We start from the raw sequence: 27,053 nt of genomic DNA, 5'->3' as shown, positions 1-27,053 counted from the left end.
TGGCACTGATCTATATACCAGCCTGATCATATTTGATCACATTCTGGTTTTTTTGTTGTTGTTGTTTTGTTTTGTTTGTTTTTGCTTTTATCTTTATCTTTTTCTTTTTTTTCTTTTTCTTTTTTCTCTCTTTCCCTTTCTTTTCCCACTGCTTCAGGTTTTTTCTGATTTGTTTAGAGTATATTTTCTGGGGACGTTGTTACTCTGCTAGCATTTTGTTCTCTCATTAATCTATTCTCCTCTGCACAAAATGACAAGATGGAAAAAATCACCTCAACAAAAAGAACAAGAGGTAGTACCGACTGCCAGGGACCTACTCAATACGGACATTAGTACGATGTCAGATCTAGAGTTCAGAATCATCACTTTAAAGATACTAGCTGGGCTTGAAAAAAATATGGAAGTTATTAGAGAAACCCTTTCTGGAGAAGTAAAAGAACTAAAATCCAACCAAGTAGAAATCAAAAAGGCTATTAATGAGGTGCAATAAAAAATGGGGGCGCTAACTGCTAGGATAAATGAGGCAGAAGAGAGAATCAGTAATATAGAAGATGAAATGATGGAAAATAAAGAAGCTGAGAAAAAGAGAGAGAAACAACTACTGGATCACGAGGGCAGAATTCGAGAGAGAAGCGATACCATAAGACGAAACAACATTAGAATAATTGGGATCCCAGAAGAAGAAGAAAGAGAGAGAGGGGCAGAAGGTATAATGGAGCAAATTATAGCAGAGAACTTCCCTAATTTGGGAAAGGAAACAGGCATGAAAATCCAGGAAGCACAGAGAACCCCTCTCAAAATCAATAAAAATAGGTCAACACCCCGACATCTAATAGTAAAACTTACGAGTCTCATAGACAAAGAGAAAATCCTGAAAGCAGCTCGGGAGAAGAGATATGTAACCTACAAGGGTAGAAACATTAGATTGGCAACAGACCTATCCACAGAGACCTGGCAGGCCAGAAAGGACTGGCAGGATATATTCAGAGCACTCAATGAGAAAAATATGCAGCCAAGAATAGTATATCCAGCTAGGCTGTCATTGAAAATTGAAGGAGAGATAAAAAGCTTCCAGGACAAACAAAAACTAAAGGAATTTGCAAACACAAAACCAGCCCTACAGGAAATCTTGAAAGGGGTCCTCTAAGCAAAGAGAGAGCCTAAAGCAACACAGACCAGAAAGGAACACAGACAATATACGGTAACAGTCGCCTTACAGGCAATACAATGGCACTAAATTCCTATCTTTCAATAGTTACCCTGAATGTAAATGGGCTCAATGCCCCAATCAAAAGACACAGGCTATCAGACTGGATTAAAAAACAAGACCCATCGATATGCTGTCTGCAAGAGACTCATTTTAGAACCAAAGACACCCCCAGATTGAAAGTGAGGGGGTGGAAAACCATTTACCATGCTAATGGACACCAAAAGAAAGCTGGGGTGGCAATCCTTATATCAGACAAATTAGATTTTAAACCAAAGACTGTAATAAGAGATGAGGAAGGACACTATATCCTACTTAAAGGATCTATCCAACAAGAAGATCTAACAATTGTAAATATCTATGCCCCTAACATGGGAGCAGCCAATTATATAAGGCAATTAATAACAAAAGCAAAGAAACACATCGACAACAATACAATAATAGTGCGGGACTTTAACACCCCCCTCACTGAAATGGACAGATCCTCTAAGCAAAAGATCAACAAGGAAATAAAGAATTTAAATGACACACTGGACCAAATGGACTTTATAGACATATTCAGAACATTCCACCCCAAAGCAATGGAATACACATTCTTCTCTAGTGCCCATGGAACATTCTCCAGAATAGATCACATCCTAGGTCATAAATCAGGTCTCAACCGGTACCAAAAGATTGGAATCATCCCTGCCTATTTTCAGACCACAATGCTTTGAAACTAGAGCTCAATCACAAGACAAAAGTCAGAAAGAACTCAAATACATGGAGGCTAAAGAGCATCCTACTGAAGAACGAATGGGTCAACCAGGAAATTAAAGAAGAATTAAATACATGGAAACCAATGAAAATGAAAACACAACTATTCAAAATCTTTGGGATGCAGCAAAGGCAGTCCTAAGAGGAAAGTTATAGCAATACAAGCCTTTCTCAAGAAGCAAGAAATGTCTCAAGTACACAACCTAACCCTACACCTAAAGGAGCTGGAGAAAGAACAGCAAATAAAGCCTAAACCCAGCAGGAGAAGAGAAATAATAAAGATCAGAGCAGAAATCAATGAAATAGAAACTAAAAGAACAGTAGAACAGATCAACGAAACTAGGAGCTGGTTCTTTGAAAGAATTAACAAGATTGAGAAACCCCTGGCCAGACTTATCAAAAAGAGAAGAGAAATCACCCAAATCAACAAAATCATGAATGAAAGAGGAGAGATCACAACCAACACCAAAGAAATACAAACAATTATAAGAACATATTATGAGCAACTCTATGCCAGCAAATTAGATAACCTGGAAGAAATGGATGCATTCCTAGAGATGTACCAACTACCAAAACTGAACCAGGATGAAATAGAAAACCTGAACAGACCTATAACCACTAAGGAAATTGAAGCAGTCATCCAAAATCTCCCAACAAACAAAAGCCCGGGGCCAGATGGCTTCCCAGGGGAATTCTACCAAACATTTCAAGAAGAATTCATACCTATTCTTCTGAAACTGTTCCAAAAAATAGAAATGGAAGGAAAACTTCCAAACTCATTTTATGAGGCCAGCATTACCTTGATCCCAAAACCAGACAAAGACCCCATCAAAAAGGAGAATTACAGAGCAATATCCCTGATGAACATGGATGCAAAAATTCTCACCAAAATACTAGCCAATAGGATCCAACAGTACATTAAAAGGATTATTCACCATGACCAAGTGGGATTTATCCCTGGGCTGCAAGGTTGGTTCAACATCCGCAAATCAATCAATGTGATACAATACATTAACAAAAGAAAGAACAAGAATCATATGATCCTCTCAATAGATGCAGAAAAAGCATTTGACAAAGTACAGCATCCTTTCTTGATCAAAACTCTTCAGAGTATAGGGATCGAGGGTACATACCTCAATATCATAAAAGCCATCTATGAAAAACCTACAGCGAATATCATTCTCAATGGGGAAAAACTGAGAGCTTTCCCCCTAAGGTCAGGAACGCGGCAGGGATGTCCACTATCACCACTGCTATTCAACATAGTATTGGAAGTCCTAGCCACAGCAACCAGACAACAAAAAGAAATCAAAGGCATCCAAATTGGCAAGGAAGAAGTCAAACTCTCACTCTTTGCAGATGATATGATACTTTATGTGGAAAACCCAAAAGACTCCACCCCAAAACTGCTAGAACTCATACAGGAATTCAGTCAAGTGGCAGGATATAAAATCAATGCACAGAAGTCAGTGGCATTCCTATACACCAACAACAAGACAGAAGAAAGAGAAATTAAGGAGTCGATCCCATTTACAATTGCACCCAAAACCATAAGATACCTAGGAATAAATCTAACCAAAGAGACAAAGGATCTGTACTCAGAAAACTATAAAATACTCATGAAAGAAATTGAGGAAGACACAAAGAAATGGAAAAACGTTCCATGCTCCTGGATTGGAAGAATAAATATTGTGAAGATGTCAATGCTACCTAGAGCAATCTACACATTCAATGCAATCCCCATCAAAATACCATCCACTTTTTTCAAAGAAATGGAACAAATCATCCTAAAATTTGTATGGAACCAGAAAAGACCCCGCATAGCCAGAGGAATGTTGAAAAAGAAAAGCAAAGCCGGCGGCATCACAATTCCGGACTTCCAGCTCTATTACAAAGCTGTCATCATGAAGACAGCATGGTACTGGCACAAAAACAGACACACAGATCAATGGAACAGAATAGAGAGCCCAGAAATGGACCCTCAACTCTATGGTCAACTCATCTTTGACAAAGCAGGAAAGAATGTCCAATGGAACAAAGACAGTCTCTTCAACAAATGGTGTTGGGAAAACTGGATAGCCACATGCAGAAGAATGAAACTGGACCATTTCCTTACACCACACACAAAAATAGACTCCAAATGGTTGAAAGACCTCAATGTGAGACAGGAGTCCATCAAAATCCTAAAGGAGAACACAGGCAGCAACCTCTTTGACCTTAGCCACAGCAACTTCTTCCTAGAAACATCGCCAAAGGCAAGGGAAGCTGGGCAAAAATGAACTATTGGGACTTCATCAAGATAAAAAGCTTTTGCAAAGCAAAGGAAACAGTCAACAAAACCAAAAGACAACCGACAGAATGGGAGAAGATATTTGCAAATGACATATCAGATAAAGGGCTAGTATCCAAAATCTATAAAGAACTCATCAAACTCAACACCCAAAGAACAAAGAATCCAATCAAGAAATGGGCAGAAGACATGAACAGATATTTCTCCAAAGAGGACATCCAAATGGCCAACAGACACATGAAAAAGTGCTCAACATCACTCGACATCAGGGAAATCCAAATCAAAACCTCAATGAGATACCACCTCACACCAGTCAGAATGGCTAAAATTAACAAGTCAGGAAATGACAGATGTTGGCGGGGATGCAGAGAAAGGGGAACCCTCCTACACTGTTGGTGGGAATGCAAGCTGGTGCAGCCACTCTGGAAAACTGTATGGAGGTTCCTCAAAAAGTTGAAAATAGAGCTACCATATGATCCAGCAATTGCACTACTGGGTATTTACCCCAAAGATACAAAAGTAGGGATCCGAAAGGGTACGTGCACCCTGATGTTTATAGCAGCAATGTCCACAATAGCCAAACTGTGGAAAGAGCCAAGATGTCCATCAACAGATGAATGGATAAAGAAGATGTGGTATATATATACCATGGAATATTATGCAGCCATCAAAAGGAATGAGATCTTGCCATTTGCAACGACGTGGATGGAACTGGAGGGTATTATGTTGAGTGAAATAAGTCAAACAGAGGAAGACATGTATCATATGATCTCACTGATATGAGGAATTCTTAATCTCAGGAAACAAACTGAGGGTTGCTGGAGTGGGGGTTGGGGTGGGAAGGATGGGGTGACTGGGTGATAGACACTGGGGAGGGTATGTGCTCTGGTAAGCGCTGTGAATTGTGCAAGACTGTTGAATCTCAGATCTGTACCTCTGAAACAAATAATGCAATATATGTTAAGAAAAAAAAAAGAAGAAGAAGAAGGTAGTGGGAGGGGAAGAATGAAGGGGGGGAAATCGGAGGGGTAGACGAACCATGAGAGACAATGGACTCTGAAAAACAAACAGGGTTCTAGAGGGGAGGGGGGTGGGAGGATGGGTTAGCCTGGTGGTGGTTATTGAGGAGGGCACGTTCTGCATGGAGCACTGGGTGTTATGCACAAACAATGAATCATGGAACACTTCATCTAAAACTAATGATGTAATGTATGGGGATTAACATAAGAATTTAAAAAAAGTGCTGCCAATACAATGGCAAAATAAAAAAGAATTTGGGGGATTTTAAGCAGGAGGTGACACAATCCACCTTATATTGTAAAAAAAAAAAAAAAAAAGCATCTTTGTTATTGTGTGGTGAGCTGATGGTAGAGAAGCAAGAATAGAAGCAAGATGGCCCATAAGGAGGCAACTTCAGTTTCAGGTGAGTCATGATGGTGGCCCGGACCTGGTCCATTTGGTGGATGGAGATGGACAAGAGCCGTATCCAAGACAGGATTTTGAGATTAAATCAATAGATTTGGAGGTAGGTTGAACTTGTCAAGCAAAGGAGTTGAGAGTGTTAATAATGGTTTCCAGATGTCTGGCTTGAGTGGTTGAGCATGGAGACGTGACAGTGACCGAAATGGGGACAGCTAGGAGAGGAGAGGTCTGAGTGTTAAGGAAGGATTTGTCTTTGGCCATCTTCTTTCCATTGTATCCATTTCAAATGCATCTTATTATTCCTCCTGGGGGCAGCAGGAAACACCTCATCTTCCCTGTTACCCAGTGGTAGTGCTTCCAGTTAGATTGATACTATGGACTTCTCTCTGCCCCTTGAGGACTCAGACCTGTCCTGAGAAGAGAACTGAATTACTTCACTGGCACATTTTTGAGCAAGAAGTGGGAGTGCTTAGGGGCGCCTGGGTGGCTCAGTTGGTTAAGCGACTGCCTTCGGCTCAGGTCATGATCCTGGAGTCCTGGGATCGAGTCCCGCACTGGGCTCCCTGCTCGGCGGGGAGTCTGCTTCTCCCTCTGACCCTCCCCCCTCTCATGCTCTCTCTATCTCATTGTCTCTCTCGAATAAATAAATAAAATCTTAAAAAAAAGAAGTGGGAGTGCTTAGTTCTGCCTCTTCTATTGTCTTTTCTCCTCAAGATTTGTCTTCACTCAGGCTCACAGCCTGGAATTTCTGTGGCCACTCATTTCCATTATCACATTCATTCAATGTTCATGATGTTCACATTCATTCCGTGGATGAACCATGTCAGGTCTATCTGTTACAGCTCTATTGTATCTCCTTTTCCATGTCATTCTCCAAGTACAAATCCTCACCGAAACCTTGACTACCAACCTAGAGCCTCTCCCTATGTTCTCAATGTTAAATGAGCATTTTGTATCAACAGCTTTTAATAGTTTGGGCTGGAAAAAAAAGATATCAGACTCCCTTAGACCACTTACAATTGAGTCTCAGTTAATTCTTTCTTTGGTAAGATTTTACTTATTTATTTGAGAGAGAGAGCACAAGTTGGGGGAGGAGCAGAGGGAGAGGGACAAGCAGACTCTGCACTGAGCTCTGAGCGCAGAGCCAGATGCGGGGTCCAATCCCACGGCCCTGAGATCATGACCTGAGCCGAAATCAAGAGCTGAACACCCAACTGACTGAGCCAACCAGGTGCCCCTGGTCCCAGTGAATTCTTGCCCAATTCATAGTAATATGAAAAGTGTCTCTACTTCTCAGTATCACTTTATGCTATCCGGTCTACATGGATAATTCATGCTATTCTCTTAGCCTAAAAGCTCTAACATTTCTGCAAGGCCCAATTCTTTCCATTCTCTACGATCCAGCTCAGTGACACCAGTGAAATGAAATCTTTTCCTATTGATGTCCCTAGATGGAGATAATTTCTCTCTTCAAGTATTATATTCAAATATGATCTACATCCCAATAAACACACTGAGAATTTAATAAAAAATGTTATGCTGATGCACAACTTCCACTGACCTACAACTCCACATTTAAAATTGTTGTTAGAATTGATGCTTTGTAAGAGTCATTCTCAAATAGTAGTTGTCAGTTAAAAAACAAGGGTAGTCTAAGGAAATTTATGATGATCTGAATCTTGATGCACATCGGCAAGACACCAGCCACCTAAAGGAGAATGTGAGTGATCTAGTGAAGGAAAAGTGGAGAACAAGACAGAGGCCAAGATAAACATTCCTCTGTTCAATGTAGTCTGTTTCTTTCCTTCTCTAGAACTTCCAGCAAAGTCTCGAGGGACACAGAAAAGCACATTTTAAGTTCTTTTTGTGGATTAAAGTCTTAGATTCTAGGTTTTCCCCTTTAATATGCTAATCACCTGGTCCTTAGCTGAGTGATCAGGCAACTGGTGTTCTTGAGTGTATAAAACATCGATGGGCTGTTTTTTGGTTTTGGTTTTTAAGAAACGTGGAGCTTTCTGGTACTTCCTCAAAGCTGCTGATCCACTCCTGAATAGCACTGAGCACTATATGTATCAAGATAATGCTTTTTATTTTACATCATGACATTTTTTGAAGAACACAGCGCTCAGTACAAACAATGGTTCTGATACCATCAACAAGAAGGATATTGAAATGTACTGCTCTTTGAATATTAAAACTGGAAGCATTTTTCAATATGCTTCTAAAGGATAATGACCCAGGGACCTGCTATCAGTATCATATTATTGCTATTACCGAACACTATCAATTACAGAATACCACCTGGATCTCACAGTAACCTTTTAAGATAAGCCGGATGGGTATTTTAAATTCACACTTGTACAGAGAAGCAACTAAGGCTCAGAGGGAAGAACTGACCCAAAGCCACAATGTGAATGGTACAGTGAAAACCTGAACCACCACGTGTGAATCTTACACAAATGATCTTTCATTGCACCATTCAGACTTACAAACTAGCATTTGGTAGACTAAATTAATCAGACCAGGGAAAATTCGTGCAGGTTTACACAAACACGGACACACACACACACAGACACATACATGCACACGTATGGACATAGGCAATTTGTGGGACCAAAAATGTGCCATATTCTTCCAAGTCTTTCAGTTTTGCTGCATTTAATATTTATGTTCATTTTTGGTTTTTTAAGATTTTATTTATTTATTTCAGAGAGAGAGAGACAGAGTGAGCATGAGTGGAGGCAGAGGGAGAAGTAGACTCCCCACTGAGCAGGCAGCCAGACACGGGGCTTGATCCCAGGACCCTGGGACCATGACCTGAGCTGAAGGCAGGCGCTTCACTGATTAAGCCACCCAGGTGCCCCTAATTTTTGTTTTTTGATGAAATGCTAAAACAGAGGCAGCAGCTAAATGAAATCAAATATCATCTATCTTGGGGCACCTGGCAGGCTCAGTCGGTAAAGTGTGCAACTCTCAATCTCAGGGTTGTGAGTTTGAGCCCCACGATGGGTGTAGAAATTACTTAAAAAATAAAGTCTTTTAAAAAATACTGTCTATCTTTCAGAAGTTCCCTTTTTTTAATCTAGAAGCTTGATGTTAAATAGGGTTAGGCCAATACTATATACAATGGGAATAAAAGTTTTCAAAAATATCTACATTGTCCATTTCTTTTCTCATCTCTTTTTTTTTTTTTGGTCTATGTCCCAAACTCTTTTAAATATCAAATTGGGACGAACAGCACTTCATTGGAAAACAATTGGGGATTGGAGGTTTTCTATCTCCTTATTATAAAATTAGGATTGAAGCCACAAGAATGGCAACTTTCAAGACATAGGAATGACTTGAGTTGCACCTCTGGCCATGTCAAGTCAGACTCAGAAGTGCACCGTGACTTCCCACCGAGTGCCCTTGCTCATCCTGGCCCATCCTCCTGGAATGTCTTTCTCCTGCTCCCTGGTGTAATCCCAGTCTGTATTTTATGCATCAGATATAAATCGTATAGATCCAGAATTTGCATTTGCTTTCTGGGGCTGCCGTAACCAAGTTCTACAAAATGGGTGGCTCAGACAACACAAATTTATTATCTCAGGTCAGGCGGGTAGAAGCCCAAGTTCAAGATATCAGCAGGGTTGGTCCTTTCTGGGGGCTATGAGGGAGAACATATGCCTGGTAGATGGTTGTCTTCTCCCTATGGCCTTGCATCTTCCTTCTGTCCCTTCTCAAATGAGTACCTTGTTCTCTGCCCTCCCAGTATTGTTTTCAGTGTGATTCCATGCGTTCTTCATCCTGGCAACTTCAATGAGAGCTGAGACATACTTGATTTCCTTCACCTCTTTATGCCACAATCTAGAAAAGTGTTGTCCATGTAGAAGCCTTCAAGAGTTAAGTAATGGATAGCCACAACAAAACTCTTAGGTAAGGGTCTTTGAAAGCAGAAATGGAATACATTTGGCAATATTCCATTTCCTAGATTTTGAATGGGGCATCCTAATGTGTGCAAGCCTGTCGTCGGGTGAGAGCTCATCAATATTATGTGCTTAAATTTATATGTAGATTCAAAGGTAAACCTCGCAAGAATATATGAGTTTGTCATACGGATTGGGACTCAAGACTGGTTTCTTTTAATTCACACTCTTGTCTTTAATTCTGATTTACTTTCAGTCTGAGCATTGATTTACCTTTCTTTAGTGTTTTCTCACTTTGTTCTTCATAAGCCCTTTGTTGGCTTTCTAAAAGTTATTGCCACTGAATTAGATTTTAATGGAGTTAATATATCAGTATGTTATTTAAGGTTTTAGTCTGTGATTAATCCTAGAAAAGCTGGGTGAGTGCCTTACCAGGGGCTGTGTTTTCTCCAGGTTGTAACATTATTCATGTCAAATGCAAACCTACAAATACAGAGCGGCAGGAAAAATGAAGTGAGGAAGCAGGGGGGTCTGGGCTTTGGCAAGAGAGAGCAAGGGGTACATTTTTCTCAGGGGAGCTCAATTTTCAGTCTAAGGGTCTCTGGTGAAGCAGGTCGACTTGAATTCTGTGCTAAGATTAAGATGTTATTTGTTTCTGCTCTACCTTTAATGATGAATTAACAGATTTACTTTTTTTTTTAAGATTTTATTTATTTATTTGAGAGAGAGAGAATGAGAAACAGAGAGCACGAGAGGGAAGAGGGCAGAGGGGGAAGCAGACCCTCCGCTGAGCAGGGAGCCGGATGTGGGACTCGATCCCGGGACTCCAAGATCATGACCTGAGCCGAAGGCAGTCGCTTAACCAACTGAGCCACCCAGGCGCCCCAGATTTACTTTTATATTCAACTATGTAATATAGGGAATCGAAACAAAGGGCAGATCATTGGATTGTATGACCCAAGACTTACAGCTCTATTTGCACTTCTCCTGGCCTGATGAAAAGTTGCTTAATCTCTATATGACTCTTGTAAATAATATTCAGAGCCAGTTAAGTTGGATCCTCTGTGTTATGCGTGATATGAAACATGCATCAACCTCACACCCCCTCTCTGCATGTCTCCTTTCTCTAGGGAGCTCCTCCACCTTCTTTTGTTTTCCTAATTCACACATGATGAGAGCACCAGCAGAACATTTACCTGAATCCCCCTCTCAGACATGGATGGCTAGAAAAACCTGAGAAGAGCTCTAGAAACAATCCCACTTACATTTTTCTACCCCAAAGGTGGCCTGAGAAGCTGGAGATTCCGCAAGTCTAGACTATGAGGTCGACATAGCCTCCTACCTACATTTTCTCTCAGAAGAACATGGCTGGTGATGTGCATCCTCCTGTCAGTGGGTCTGGGCCCCGTGTGTGGATAGCAGTGCTCTTTTCATCTGAGATACCTGGAGCTACAGGTCACTTTCTAAACCAGCAAAAATACCCTGCAGTTCTAGGTTACTCTGACATGGGTAATGACTTAAAATTCCTCTGAGCTTAGATTTTACACTTCACAATTCTCCAAATTAGCTCTTGTTATCCCTCTAGGTTTCTGCCTTTTGAGCTTTTAGTCTCTAATATAACCAGGGCACCAAAGTCCTTAGCGTACGGAGTCACAACCCCCTGCAGGATGGGATGGGAGAGCTATGTGTGTATGTTAGCAGGGGTGAGGTAGCTAGTGAAATAAAGAATTGAAGACTTGTCCGATGATGAATAGAAGAAATGGTGCTGGATATCAGCCTCAAAGGCACCAGTGGATATCTGATCCAATCTGTACCAGACTGGAGAAAACTGTGAAAAAGGAGAATTACGGAAGGTTATACAAAGACTCTCAGAGAGTCTTTACCAATGTCCTGTATCTGTTATATTATATATATATATTATATATATATATATATATATAATATATATATAAGATATATTATGAACTGCTTATGGGCATGAATGACAAATATTATTTTCATTTCATGGAATCTGAGGGCTCGAAAGGAAACTAAGATGCCATCGAAACTGTCCACCTAGCTGGGCATAAACGTGACCGTCCTTACAGAACACTGTCGACATAGGACAATCTGGACCGTTCTCAGAGGATATGGACATTCCTCTCTTGAACAAATCATACCTGCTGTTTAATAACCTTTACAGCTGGGACGTTCTTCTCATAAAGAACTTGCTTTTAGCCTTGGACAGAGTTTTTCCATTTTGCTGGAAGAAATAGACTACTCTGTATTGCTTGACCACATATACAAAAAGCTTTTGTAGCAAGGGAATTCATCATATGGTGAATGTACTGGTTTGGTGGCTATTTCTTTCCAGTTGTGCTCTTTCCTTCCTCTAAACCTCCACAATCTCAAATAGAATTGTCTCCTAGATACTTTTTCCCTCCCCTCTGGGTTACGGCACATCACACTAGATGGCAGTAATACCCCAGTTTGGGAGCCCATTTACTGTCTCCCCTACCCCCACATACACCCTTTCCTTGTCCAAAATAATATGGAATAAAACATGCAAATAAAATCCGTTCATTTTGTACAAGATTCATTCAGAAAAGCTGATATACAATTAAAGCTGGTAAAGAAAAAAAATATAAGTTAAACAATATTGAAAGCTCCGATTTTTGCGGGGCGGGGGACTGGTCTTCTGGTTTGTTTCTTTGTTTGTTACTGTTTTTCAGATATAGTTTAATTACAAAAGGAAATGGTTGGGCCAAAAATCTAAGCTTAAGTGAGAAGGTTTACCTGTATTTCTGAGAAAGAAGGAAGTCAGCCATGCCAGTCATTTCTGATTTTTTTTTCAAATTCTATGCTTCTTCCAGCAGATTGGCTATGCTTTTATGCAACATTAACCTGGATTTTCTGGACAGAGGTGGTCAGATGCAAACTGAGAGCCTTATGTGTATTGCCCATTAATAGTGAGTAGGATGACTGGAAGGAAAACCAAACCAAACCAAAAGCTCCTGATATAATGAGGACCCCTTTTCATTGTGTTTGTGTAAGTCTACAGATCTGCTGAGGATTTAGAGGGAGACAAAATCAGTTTCTGTAAAATATTCTTGGTCAGCTAATCCAGAGCCCCTGAATGCCCTACTAGGTGGGCACCATCTGAGAAAAAAATATGCAAAAATTCGCTCTACTTAGACTGGCACTAATTCATTTTGCGTATAAAGTAGTAAAAAGGTAAAATGTTTTTATCAAAACAAATTTGTCAAACATTTAACTTGATGTTAGAGGAATGTTATTTTTTTTTTCTCTCACAGTTCACAGTCCTAGGCTTTATATTGGAATTCATAGGCACTATGCTCTCATTTTAAAGGAAAGCATGTAATCACCTTTTAAAGGTTACTACACAGAAAACTGAAGCAGCATCATGAGAAGCAGCATGAATTCATGAGCAAATATGAAGAATGTTACTCAGTCTGCATGTGAAAATGCTTAATGCATTATTTATAGATATTGTTTTACCACGGAGATCAAGGTCATGCATTGGCCTCCCGGGCAATGGGTCAAGTCTTGAGAGGCCATCCTGGTAATACCAACCGACAGTTTCTTGGATAGACTTGGTGTACTTTAAGTAGATGTATTTTCCAACTTGGAAGGAACAGTCAAAACTTTTTTTTTTTTCTTAATTAGCTAGCTGCTCATTTATCCAACTTGATCACAACTCATTAATTTTGATCAGAAACAGTGCACGGAGTTGTGAGGTGTTGCTATGTTCACATTCTCTCTCCCTAAATTTTATGAATCATTCTATTAAGAGAAATAGGCAATTAACCTTTTCTTCTACCAATTCCTTCTTGCCTTCTATCCTTTGCCAATGATGTTTCCATATATTCTGGTGTCCAAAAGCAGACTCAATTATAATGTGACTTATAGGAAGATCCTGGAATCCTAGGACATTTACTCTAGAATCTTCAATGGCAAATTATTTCTAAATACTTTTCAAAATCAATATATATTAAATATTACAGAATTCCATGCTTTTGTTACCCATACTGGGCCCTTTTGTTGTATGGGGCTCCCTTGGGTTCTCTTGTGTAATACAGAAGATGTAGACCTGCTTGTTCAAATAATCTTGGGACATGATATTGAGGTCCTGACCTCGCCTAGTATTGAACAGGCAGAGTGGCATATGGTGGGGGGATTAGGGAGAGTGGTTTGTCCCTAAACAGTCAATAAGGGAGTATATCATCTGCAGAGAATTTAAAAACAACAGTAAACCCTACGAAAAATAGCTCTGGCTTTTATTATCATTGTGCATGGCAATTCTAAACAATGTCAGTAATAAAATAGTCTTCCACGTCAAGCATATCCTTCCTCCTCTCTGTCTTCCTTTGAGGGCTGCTGAAAAGGGGAAGGTTCTTGATCCCATCATACTAGCTCAAAGGGGCTACATTTCCTACTTAGGCTTAAGTGTAAAAAAAATAAAAACACAAGAGTTCTCTCATCCTGCCTTTTAATCATTTTTCCCAGTTCTAATCTCCTATACTTCCTTCAATTTTGATTGGAAGGTTTCACATAGTATTTTTGTGAGCATGCAGGATTTCATGGCAATTAGCACTTTCTATGAATACTGGGACATTTCTGGATCAATCTGGGCTTTCCTCAAAACCTTGGAATCACATATATTCCTTTCTATCTTTTCTGACACCCAGGATCAGTAGATTAAAAATCAGTCAAACTAACATAGATCTTTTATATTCACAAAATACTATAAGATCAAAACGTTCAGAAAGAAGCATCCCTATTTAATAGCTAATGGAATTCAGGGTAATAAAAGGTGGCAAAAGAGCCTTCTGCAGGAGAAAAACTAGCAAGAACTTGTCACCAAAGCTGACATGAATCACGTGAGCCCCAAAGCAAGCATCTCCGGGCATCTCTGTTTTCATTAACCATCTCTGTATCATTGGCCAGTTGTTTCCAGACCAATTAAAAAAAAAAATCATTGATTGAATTTACAGTAAAACCAACATATGAATGGAAAGCAGAGTTGTTGCATTTGTACATCCAGGAAAGGCGTAGAAATAGGACCCATGATTAGAGGTGTAGATTTCGAAGTCAGGAAACTGAAGGTTTTCGTCCTGGCCCCACCATGTCCTAAATGTATGACACTGCATACGTGTCTCTTTAAGACTTGGTTTTCTCAGCTGCTAAATTGGTATAAAAATAGCATAATAGTAGCATATTGTGGGGTTACCATTAGGTTGAAATGATTTGATGTAGGTAAAATGCTTACCCCAGTTCTTGGCACATAGAAAGCTTTCTATGCTTTTTAGCTATTTGATTCCATATAGAATTCCATGCGTACAGTGGGTGATAGAATAATTCTCTTTGGCCTAGATGAGCTATCAATTAAGTCTGGAGTGGGTTCCTAAGGCTTTAAAAAGCAAATGATCAGTCTAGGTCCTCACCTTATCTTTCTATATTTACTCATTTTCTCACACATCAGCACTAGTTATTTAGTCTAGGCCTGGTTATTTAGAATATATCCCATGTCCTCTCACCAGTGTGTAAATAATAACAATATCATACTCCTAACACAAGTGGTGGATTTTCATCAAAGAAAGAAGAAAAAGCAAGAGATTATCACTGAAGTAAGAGAAGTTTCCATGGTAGGGGAGCTGTTGGGCTCAGTCTTGCAGATAGTATGGGCTCAAAACAAGGGGAGCAGGAAGTGGTTTCACTCAGGGGTGGAGGAAGAGCATGAGCAGAGTAATGGACACAGGGAGAGAAAATGTGCACAGAGGAAGGAGGGAACCAGCATCAAGGGTGTAGGAAGTTGTGTCTTGAGTAGATCAGGTTGGGTACGCAGGCAAGGCTGGTCATGCAGACCCTTTAATGCTGGATGGAATTCTATTGACTTACAGCAGGAAGCCTCTTGGGTATGAGATTCAGGGTTGGTGCTGAGATGTAGGATGGACGCTGGGGCTAAGGTTGGAGCTAGAAGTTCTAGGTAGTGTTTGAAACTACACCTGGGTTTATAGTAGGTTTGGGGGCCACTCATGAATAAAAGTGAAGATATATATGTGCATGGATGCATACATTTCAGAGGATTCAAACTCCCTGAAGCCAATCAATGGGTTACTGTTTAAGAGCCTCTGCCTCAATCTCTGTCTCTGTGTGTATATATGTGTGTATATATGTAAATATATATATATGACTACAGTGTATGTACACATATGCATATAGCCAAAGCAGTCACGAGTCCTACTATAGGAAATGCTGTCTGATATGTTTGCGAAGCAGAATAATAAAAATACTAATGAACATTTATTCAGTCCAGGCACTGTGCTAAACACTTCATGTATGTTATCTACTATAATTTAAATCTAATGGAAATGGAAGCGAGATTACAGTTGGGGCAGAAAGGGGACGGGCATCAGGGAAACCAGTTAGCAATCTGTTGCCAAAATCAAACCAATGAAGCTTTGGCATATGATAAATAGAAGTGGGAATGGAGAGAAAGGAGGAAGATATGAAAAATATTAGAAAGGGAGAAGTGATCTCACTTCAAAAGACAGCAGGCCGAAGAGCTCTTAGAGCACACTGGAGGATGTTTGTGAATTGAATAAGTTCGGGAGGTTATAGGAATACAAGAGGCACGGTAGTGTTTGTAAACTGCAGTGTGCTTATGAATGTACGCCATTATTATTTTACCTATCCACGCGATTCTCCAAAAGAATACTTGAGTTCCTGCTGTACGTTATCCTCTACTCTGTGGTATGCTTTATTTATTTATTTATTTATTTATTATTTTAAAAAATTTTATGTTACGTTAGTCACCATACAATACATCATTAGTTTTTTTTTTTTTAGATTTTATTTATTTATTTGAGAGAGAGAATGAGATAGAGAGAGCATGAGAGGGGGGAGGGTCAGAGGGAGAAGCAGACTCCCTGCCAAGCAGGGAGCCCGATGCGGGACTCGATCCTGGGACTCCAGGATCATGACCTGAGCCGAAGGCAGTCACTTAACCAACTGAGCCACCCAGGCACCCACATCATTAGTTTTTGATGTAGTGATCCACAATCCATTGTTTTCGTATAACACCCAGTGCTCCAATGCAGTACGTGCCCTCCTTAATACCCATCACCGGGCTAACCAATCCTCCCTCCCCCCTCCCCTCTAAAACCCTGTTTGTTTCTCAGAGTCCATAGTCTCTCATGGTTCATCTCTCCCTCCGATTTCCACCCCTCTTTATTTTTCCCTTCCTTATCCTAATGTCCTCCATGCTATTCCTTATGTTCCACAAATAAGTGAAACCATATGATAATTGACTTTCTCTGCTTGACTTATTTCACTTAGCATAATCTCCTCCAGTCCCATCCATGTTGATGTAAAAGTTGGGTATTCATCTTTTCTGATGGCTGAGTAATATTCCATTGTATATATGGACCACATCTTCTTTATCCATTCATCTGTTGAAGGGCATCTCGGCTCTTTCCACAGTTTGGCTATTGCGGACATTGCTGCTATGAACATTGGGGTGCATATGGCCCTTCTTTGGTATGCTTTAAATAATGTCTGTTCAGCCTGTCTCTGACTTTGTCTCCCTGTTTCCAAGCAGATGAGAGAAAACACAGCTATGGACTGGCTTGCTTCAATGACATCAAACCCCATGACCCGATCTGTTCCAATCAGGACATGGTCGCCCTAGCAACCAGTTACTCTTTTTTGTTTTTTTGTTTGTTTGTTTGTTTTTTGTTTTTTTCATTTTCTCTCCCAAGAAGTAGGAATTAGTTTACATAGACTAACTAAAAAAAATTATTCACTATATTCTGCATTTTACAGTTTGGCTCCTTGAAAGATGTCCCAGTGTTTCTCCTCCTTAAATGGGTCAGACTCCTTTACATCTTTCTGAATATTTTAAGACACAATTTAAACAAAATAGACTAGGTGGTAGAAAAAGTGATGCCGTCATGAAAGCAAAACATTTCACTCCATCATTTTTTTTGAGATTGACATTGTAATAGATGGTTTGCCCTCCTGAACTTTAAATCCAAACTGAGATAATGAAATTATGATTTATTTTTCTCAAATCTTCCATTCTCCTTTCTTGCCATTCCTCAACTGGCATTCTCAGATAGAAACATCATGGTCATCTCTACCCTTCACAGGATAAGAATGACATTTGTCTAAAGGAGATGGCATGGTGGGGATGACAGTTTTCCTAATGTGGTGACTTCTGTGAAGGAAAGTTAATTGCTAGGATGAGCCAGTTGTGTGTCAGGCATCCCATGAAAGAATAGTCCCTTGGAACAACAACAACAACAACAAATCCCTGACCCCTTTGGTCTTTTTGTCCCAAGTTTTCCTTCCGTACTAGTTCAATTCATATTTTCAAGCTCTCCGTAGAAGAATTTCAGAAGAGACAACTAGGAGACATTCAAAACCACTACCTATTTGCTTACCAACCTCAACTCATATTTGAGCAGGTCCATCCTATTGGAAGAATTTAGGTTTTGTGCAGCAAAGGGGAATTTTAAACAATTTGAAATGGCTAGATTTATACTGGGGGATTCTAAAATCTAGGCATTCATGTAAATAGCATTTTTATAATTTGTTAAAGGGTTTATGGGAACTTAAATGTTCTAGAGATTTGGGGATTGTCAAAGTTTTAGAGATTAGTTTAGAGTTCCCTAAGTCTGATGACAGTAGGATGGTCAGAGTGGACCTCATGAAGAAATGAGGAAGGGTGTTGGACAGAGAATGGAAAGAAATGAGGGGCAAGTCAGGAGGACTTTTGGGGGAAGAAAATTTCAGCTAGAAGAAATGTCCAGAGAAAGGTCCCAAGAAGGAAAAGCATCTGAATGTTTGGAGAAGAGTAAGGACACTGGCGTGGAGTGCAGGATGCAACAGTAATAAGTATTGAGGTCAGAGAGTTAGGAGGACAAGGGTGTAAGGGGGAAAGCATGTTGGTCCAGGTCACTGCAAGAAATTGTAAAGATGTTAGCTTTTATTCTGAGGGAAATTTTCTGCTGAAAACCTCTGCATATAGGTTATCAACTTCATTCACATCTTTAGACTTGTCTACAGTAGGATTGGTACTCCTTTTCATACAGAGCTGAATAATAAGTATTTTAGGCACATGAGCCTGATGGTCTCTGTTTCAACTGCTCAATTCCGCTAATGTGCTACAAAAGCAGCCATAGGCCATAGGTATAAAACGGGCATGTCTGTGACCCACTAAAACTTCATTTATAAAACATGTCAGCAGCCCAGTGGCCAAGTTTGCTGACCTTTTTTCTAGAGATTCATTGGACTTATTTATATGTCTTCCAGGAAAATTCAGCTAAGGGAAAACGGAGAAGAAACTTAAAGTGATTGACTACTATGGGCCAGCATGTGTTCTAAGTATTATACATACACACAGTCATCTATTTCCATCCCCATTATTTGTCACCTGTCCAGGACAGCTTTATCTCTCAGTAAAATAACTTCAATAAACGCCTTCCTGATTCTGTTTTGCTTGCACATCTTCTCATGCATTCTGTCAGAATAATCTTTTAAAATATAATCATGCCAAATATTTAAAGAAAGAATAACACTAATTCTATATAATCTCTTCCAGAAGATGTCAGCTCCCAATTCACTTTATAAAGTCAGCATTATTCTAATATTAAAACCAGACAGAAAAAATATAAGAAAACTACAGAAGAATATCCCTTATGAGCATAGACCCAAAAATTATCAACAAAATTTTAGTAATGTGACTCTAACAACATATAAAAGGAATAATATACTAATATCAAGCAGAATTTATTCCAGGAATGCAAAAATGAATCAATATTCCAAAGATGATTCACAGTAATCTGCAAATTAAGATCCAAAAGAAGCAAAAGCACAAGATGATATCAATTGATGCAGAACAAACATTTGACAGAACTTAACAACCACTGACGGTATAATCTCTCGGTAAATTAGGAGTAGAATGAAACATCCTCAACCTGATGAAAAGCATGTACAAGAAAACTCACCATTAACATTGATGGAAGACTGAGTGCTGTCTTTCTCAGACAGGTAACAAGTTAAGAATGTCCATTCTCCCCATTCATATGCATCACATTACTAGAACACTAGCCTGAACGATAAAGCAAGAAAAGAAAATTCAGTGCATATGGATAAGAAAGAAAGGGAACTTTTCTGTCATTATTTGAAGGTGGCAAGCATATTTCTACATTTGAGTAATAAACTGATATAAAAAATAAAAACATTTAGGAGAGTAACTCAAAAAAGTTAAATACTGAGGTATAAATCTAACAAAACATGGGGGTGCCTGGGTGGCTCAGTCATTAAGCATCTGCCTTCTGCTTAGGTCATGATGCCAGGGTCCTGGAATGGAGCCCTGCATTGGGCTCCCTGCTCCACAGGAAGCCTGCTTCTCCCTCTCCCATTCCCCCTGCTTGTGTTCCCTCTCTTGCTGTGCCTTTCTCTGTCAAATAAATAAATAAAATCTTAAAAAAATGTATATTAAAAAAAATCTAACAAAACATTTATAGGATCTGTATAGTGAAAAGTACACAATAATCATGAAAATAATCAAAGACCTAAATAAACAGAGAGATAGATTTTGGTCAGGGATTGGAATACTCAACATAATAAGGTTGGTGATACTCCCTAAATAGATCTGAAGCTTAATGTAATTGCTATCATAATCCCAACAGGATTTTTTTTTGAAAATATAGATAAGCTGATTCTAAAATGAATATGGAAAGGCAAAAGAAATAGAATAATGAAAACAATTTTGAAAAAATAGAATAAGGTTGGAGAAATCAGAATACTTATTTTATGATTACAATTATCAAAACAGCGTGGTCCTGGCAGAAGGATAGATACCTAAATCAATGGAACAGGACAAATTAATACAGAGAGGCACAACTGATTTTCAACAAAGGAAGGACTGATCTTCATCCAGTTTTCCCTATGACAGTTAATTGAATCTTCATCCTTTTATTTGGTTGTAGTATAAGAGCTTGACATTAAACTTTTCGGCGCTGAGGCATCCAATTCAAAAGACATTCTCTTGAATAAATATACCACCAGTGGTGTGACACAGATACCAGTAAAACCACCAAATAGGCTACCACCACCCAAGGAGTTGCGTTTTTCAGAAAACCCTGGGGGACCTGAGTAATTACTGCTTGAGTAACCCTGCGTCCATTCTCCCATGCCCTAACTCCCGCTCTTGTGCTTCAAATTAGCCAGTAATGAGGGACCCAGAAACTGCAAACTTCTCGCCCTTGCACCCTAATAAAGGCAGAGTACTAGGTCCATTCCCTCCATCTGTCTCTCTCTCTCCCTGTGAAATCATTGTGTGACCCTCAGGCAGGCAGTGTGCCCCACAGGACTTGTAAGTAATAAATCTTGTTCCTCAAACTTCCCTGATGGTTTCTCGGTGAAGTTCATCCTGTGATCATAATAAGAACTATAAGGGTGTGGCCCTGGTAGGAGTAATGTCTGTGGGGGGCTCTCCATCATTAATTCGGGTTGGGTGAGGCCTTCAGGCATTCCTAGCTGAGAGCACGACCTTCAATATGCTGGGGCTGACACAACATTGGTCAAGACCAAAACTAGAGTCACCCTTGATTCTGCTCTTTCTCTCACACACCTTTGCCCCATCTGTTGGAAAATCCTATCTACTCTTTCTTCAAAGCATATCCAGAATCTGACTACTTTTCACCCCCTCTGCTCTTATCTCCACCATCCACTCCTTATCCAAACTGTCGCAATAGGTTTTTAAGCGGTCTCAATACTTCTACACTTTTCCTGCTCTATAGTCTATTGTCCATACAGTTGACCAAAGAGTTATTTTAAAAGATGGTATCAATCCTTGACTCAAAGTCTTCAAATGGCTTCTCATCTCACTGAGAGTATAAACCAAAGTCACGACCATGGGCTTAAAAGATCATGCTTGATCTGATGTGGTCTTCTACCATCACTCTGCTCTCAATACTCTCCTGTCTCTGTCTGTTACGCTCATTGACTCTTCTGCTGTCACATTGGCTTCCTTGCTGTTTCTTGAACAGGCCAAGTACACCCAACCCTTGTAGTTTTTGTACTTGATGATTCTTGTGCCAAAACTGTCTTTTCCCAGGACTCAGAAAAGTTCACTCCCTTGCTGCCTCCAGGTTTCTGCCAATATGGCATCATATCAGAGACCTTTCCTGATGAGAGCAACCTAGCCCTCCCTGGCATTCCCAACTCCTCCTACCCACTTTATCTTTTTCTTTCTTTTCAGTATATATAACCTATTAATGAATTACATATATTTTCTTTTATTACGCTGTTCCATAAATAGAATTTAACTTTATTGAGGGCAGACAGTTTGCCTATTAGTTTGTTTATTGCTAAATCTAGAATAGCCCTTGCCATATCATAAGTATTCAATGATGGGGTTTTGGAATATAGATGAGGTTCAGTGGGGTGGAGTTTGGAGCAGAGGACTAAGAAAGAGTTCTTGAGATGTCTTCGGTGCAAAATAGTGGTTGATTAAAGCAAGGGGACGGGACCCTGGGCAGAAAGGGCTGCTGCCCTAGGGTTGTGAGGGGTGGCTGATTATCTGCTGTGGGGTTGGGGGAGGTAAGGAAAAAGGGAGGTTTTCAAAGGACTTTCATATGCTAAAGAGGACCTACAAGATACCAGAGGCCTTGCTTTGTCAAGTTAAGGTTGTTTACCCCTCTATTAAGGCATTAACATTAAGATAGTTGGGAGCTTCCTGGAGGAACATTACACTCTGCCCCCTTCAATTATCTGTCGACGGGCTGCAGGTTATTAAGGGCATTTAATTGTATCTACATTTCTTTTTTTTTTTTTTTTTTTTTTTTTTTTTTTTTTTTTTTTTTTTTTTTAAGATTTTATTTATTTGACAGAGAGAGATACAGCGAGAGAGGGAACACAAGCAGGGGGAGTGGGAGAGGGAGAAGCAGGCCTCCCGCGGAGCAGGGAGCCCGATGTGGGGCTCGATCCCAGGACCCCGGGACCATGACCTGAGCCGAAGGCAGGCGCTTAACGACTGAGCCACCCAGGCGCCCCTGTATCTACATTTCTTTCTGGAAGCTAGGTTATTGATGATAGGAACGCTTTGTTCTTGTAGATTGCTAAGACATTTGTAAACTGAGGGAGACTCGTGTCTTGTAGAATTGTGATCTCTATAAGTTAACTATTTGTTTTTCCTGTAGGGCAGCCAGGAGTGCCTGAGGAATGTCGCATATATCCCATGGGGCGGCGGGGGTTGTGGGGTGTCAGCTTCTGCTTTGTCCTCAGCTTGCCTTCTGTTCCCTCATCTCTCAGTACATAAATGTTCAATGAATGAATTTAATAAAGTCATGGCTTTGATGTCCAACTCAGAATCTATGAATATACTTGATGAATCAACCAAGCTCTGTCTTTTATGAATATACATTTGGAGAGTACTTTTAATAAATAATTTAGGTTTATAAGTATTACTATTATTCTCTACATGTCTTTAACATAAGCCATAATTTCTATCCATTCCTCCCGTTCTTTCTAAATTCTTCAAGAGACTCCATGATGCACTGTTCATCATTTTATCTTCTGTGATTTATCATTATTACATTGAGAGTCTAGATTCCATGCTCAATAGGCTATTTCATCTTTAGTGTTTTGACAAGAATTAATGAATGGTACTTCTGGTATGTGTGCTGGTTTTTGCCATGTGTTCCAACCAGCCAGTTTTAGTACAAGTGTACTTAAGTCAAAGAGCAATCAATGTTTGGGGTCCTTCTTCCCCTCAATCAAATGTCTTTACTGTAGCTTGGATTGACAAGATTGTTCATTTCCATTTTGAAAAGAAGTTGGCAAATATTTACTAACAAATACCTGTTCCCTTTCAATATATTTAAAGACAAATATAAAACTTAAAGTCATATGTAACAACGGTTACATTACATAGAACTTGTGTCAAGGACCTTTTCAACAGAGTACAATGTTTGACTTTTATGTGGCAGAGCAAAATAGGAAAAGGGATCAGAGCACCTAAATAAGTTTATATAACACAAGTCATGAGATCGCTCTTCTCAAGGATAATGAGACTACAATGATAAACAAAACAAGATAAAAAAAATGGATAAGCATCCATGATGTACCTAATTCTATAGGAAATTGCTATCAGCAAAAATGCTTCTTAAGCAAAGAAAGATAATGTTTACCCTTAAGTTGTCTACAATCTAGGTCATAGGAGAAGCCAAACCCGCAGCTCTCGCCGCATGACAACAGATGAAAGGGAGACAAATTATTACTGAGTTTTGGGTTTCAAAGCCTTTTAGGGACATTGGGAACTTTCAGGGATTCCAGAGAAGAGCCACAGAGATGATTAAAGAGTGTAAAACAGGACCTCTGAGGGTAGGTTAAAGGAACTGGGATTATTTAGTTTGGAAGCGAGGTGATTAAGAAGTGGTTTCAAAATAGCTTTAAAAATACACAGTGCTAGCTAATTGATAATGGTGGCCAGCTTTTCCCCAGGATGAGAAGTGAACAACAAAATGCTACCTGAGAGATCTGGTTAAATATATTAGTAAGGGGGAGTTGTCTGAGATTAAAGATAGAAATGGATCGTCAAAGTACGAGACTATGTTTTCAGTTTATTTAACCTTTAAAAATGAGAAGAGATCCATGTAACTGACATGCAAAGGCAGAGAGTGAAAGTAAGTCATTTTTAAAGGCTATAGCACTGGAGGACTTTTCAAAATATCTTCCACGTAAGTGATTCTTAGACTATATTTAGCATTTGCCAAGTCTTACCATAGGCTCCGTGTCAACTTTGAATAGAAATCCTGCAACTCAGCTTTTCCTCTCATCTTTAATTTTTTATATAACACTAATTATCTCTATGGATTGAAATTTTAAGTGCTTGGTATTTTGTATCCACTTATAATCAGGCACACCAAAATATCACAAAGGAAAGCTTTGTTTGTTTTCTTTAGGAAGTATTTCATAGTTCATTGGTAGATGATGTATATAGTCTTCTCGCATATGAAGCCAGACTGGCAATAAACATTACTTCCTGGGGCATTATAATTTATCCTACATTTAGTACCTCCAAATAGTTTTGGTAGAGAAAAAAAAAAACCTGAAGCAATCAAGCTGAGTTTTACTTTTTTACTTATTAAAGCCTACTTAAAATAAAAGGAATGCTTAATGCATTGATTATGAAAATAAATTTTTCCAGTCCAAAGGCAATAATTCAGTTGAAAAGCTCATAAAAATGGGGTACTCTGACACAATTCATCTCTGAAAGCTTGAATAATGTTTGATTTCTTCCAAACCAAATTTTAAACAGCCTAAGCAAACCCAAATTTATTTGAAAACCCAACTCCCATTGTTTACTTTTTCAGTGGGTTTTCTTTTTGGCAACAAAGAACCTGAAGTCTTAATAAAGTTGGGAACTTACTTAAATGCAGTGATGAAGAAACTGGGCCAATGCTTAGGGAAACTATGTGCCAAGAAATTTTAGAACAATTGCATTTTAAGTATTGTTCCATTTCAGGGGTGGAATTAAACTTCTATGGAACAAAACTGCCATATACACCTTATCGCTTAGTATGCTTTGCACAATCTTAAATGGAATTAGGTTTCTCATTAATGAAGGACATAAATCTGAATTTATTCGCTGAAAAGGCAAGATATGGATTCCAGTAATAGTGTTTTAAAATACACTCTTGTGTACTTACCTACATTATAGTATTTCAAAGTAATAGAAATCTTGGCCATCAAAAGTATCTTCATTAATTTCACACCACACATGTCAATAAACAGCTAAGCTCAGCACAGACTTTCTAAATCTTTCTGCCCCATCCACTTACCTATTCTTTTCGCTTCATTTACAGGGGTGTGAGAACCAGCTATGTGACTGGATTTTTGGTGCATGAACCATTGCATGTTAGAGATAAAATTGTTTCTATTACATGAATTACTTCTGTGTAGGCAGGAAAAGAATCTTTAAAAAGAGTAAGAAAAAAGCCACCCAGGATTAGGGGAATGAGCTAGTCTTGGTGATCATGGGTTAGACGATACTCAGAAGAGCTAAGTTTAACTGACTCCTGTACCTCTGTATACAACCTCCTATTTTATAACATCCTATTGCCAAATTGCAAAAATAATATTTTTTTTCCAAAAAGAATATTTCTAAGAAAATTGGGAATCTTGTTCAACAATGCAGATCAATGCTGGAGAAGTGTGATACTCCCTGAATGGAGCACCTACAATAAGAATACCCCATTTAAAGACATTTTACTCTACATTAGTTAGAATTAAAAAAAAAAAAAGGCCATCTGGGTAAAGTCATCAGATTTTTACCTCTGAAGTTTTTAGAGATAGGCTCTCCCACTAAGGCTCCATTTAGGCAGAAATTAAATTTCCATCCTTATCAGCTGTGCAGGCTTCCATGGAGCCATGCCCACAGAGCTTAATCCAGACAGCAGTGTTTTGTCATCCACAAATCTATTCTATTCTAACCTTTGGGTGTGTTTAGAAATATGAATGTGGTATTTTCATAGGCCAGGCTGCAAATTGGAGGCATACCATGTGGCAAAAAATATGAGCTCATGGGGGAAAAAGAGCTTAGGTATTTTACTGTCAATTGACAAATAGGATGTTCCTGATCTCAGAGGAATTCTTTGGCTCACTATTTAATTGCTATTAAAAAAATGTATTACTGAAAAACATACACATTGAGATCCTTTAGGAAACAGAATTTCAGTGTATTTTGTATTGTTTCCAGGATGAATTAGCAGCACTGAATTAAAGGCAATGCACAATGAAATAAATTTTAAAAAGCCTTCATCACTGGGAATCTTATGATGAAGAACTTTGATAAAAAAGTAACACAAAGGATAGAATGTCCCTCGTGTATATACCCAAGGGAGAGAGGAAGTTGTAGTCACGTGTTTAGACCCGAAAATCTGCCAAATATCCTTTTGAGAAGGTTTGACTGGGAAGTAATTCAGGTGATACCTCCATGTACAAGATAGGAATTTAACACACACGGGAGAGTGGGGCATTTCAGGATCATGATGAAAACAGAAGAGAAGCTTGGAACATGTATTGCAATGGCTGGAAAATGAGTGAAGGGGGGAAATGGATGTGCACTTAGAAGACAGAGGCTCCCAGTCTTCTCCACTGTCTCTCTTAAAATAATGCTTTTATTGTGTGCATAATAAATGTTCTAAGAAGTACAAGGTGGTCTTAGATATCTGTTAAAAAGCTTGGAGCAAGTCCTGATGGGAAGTTTAAAGGTAAAACTTTCACGTTCTTATCAAAGTCACTGGGTGAAAAAGTAGCTTTTAACCATCATTACCTCCTGGCTGCTTTTTGTTTCTCAATATACTTGGCATTGGCACGTTAAATATCATAAACCTTTACAGGAAAGTGGTGTTGGTAGGCATCCAAGAAAGTATGTGTAAGATAGATACACACACATACA

The sequence above is a fragment of the Neomonachus schauinslandi genome, chromosome 8 (assembly GCF_002201575.2).
Source record: "Neomonachus schauinslandi chromosome 8, ASM220157v2, whole genome shotgun sequence".
Lineage (NCBI taxonomy): Eukaryota > Metazoa > Chordata > Mammalia > Carnivora > Phocidae > Neomonachus > Neomonachus schauinslandi.
Note: the sequence above shows the minus strand (reverse complement) of the source record.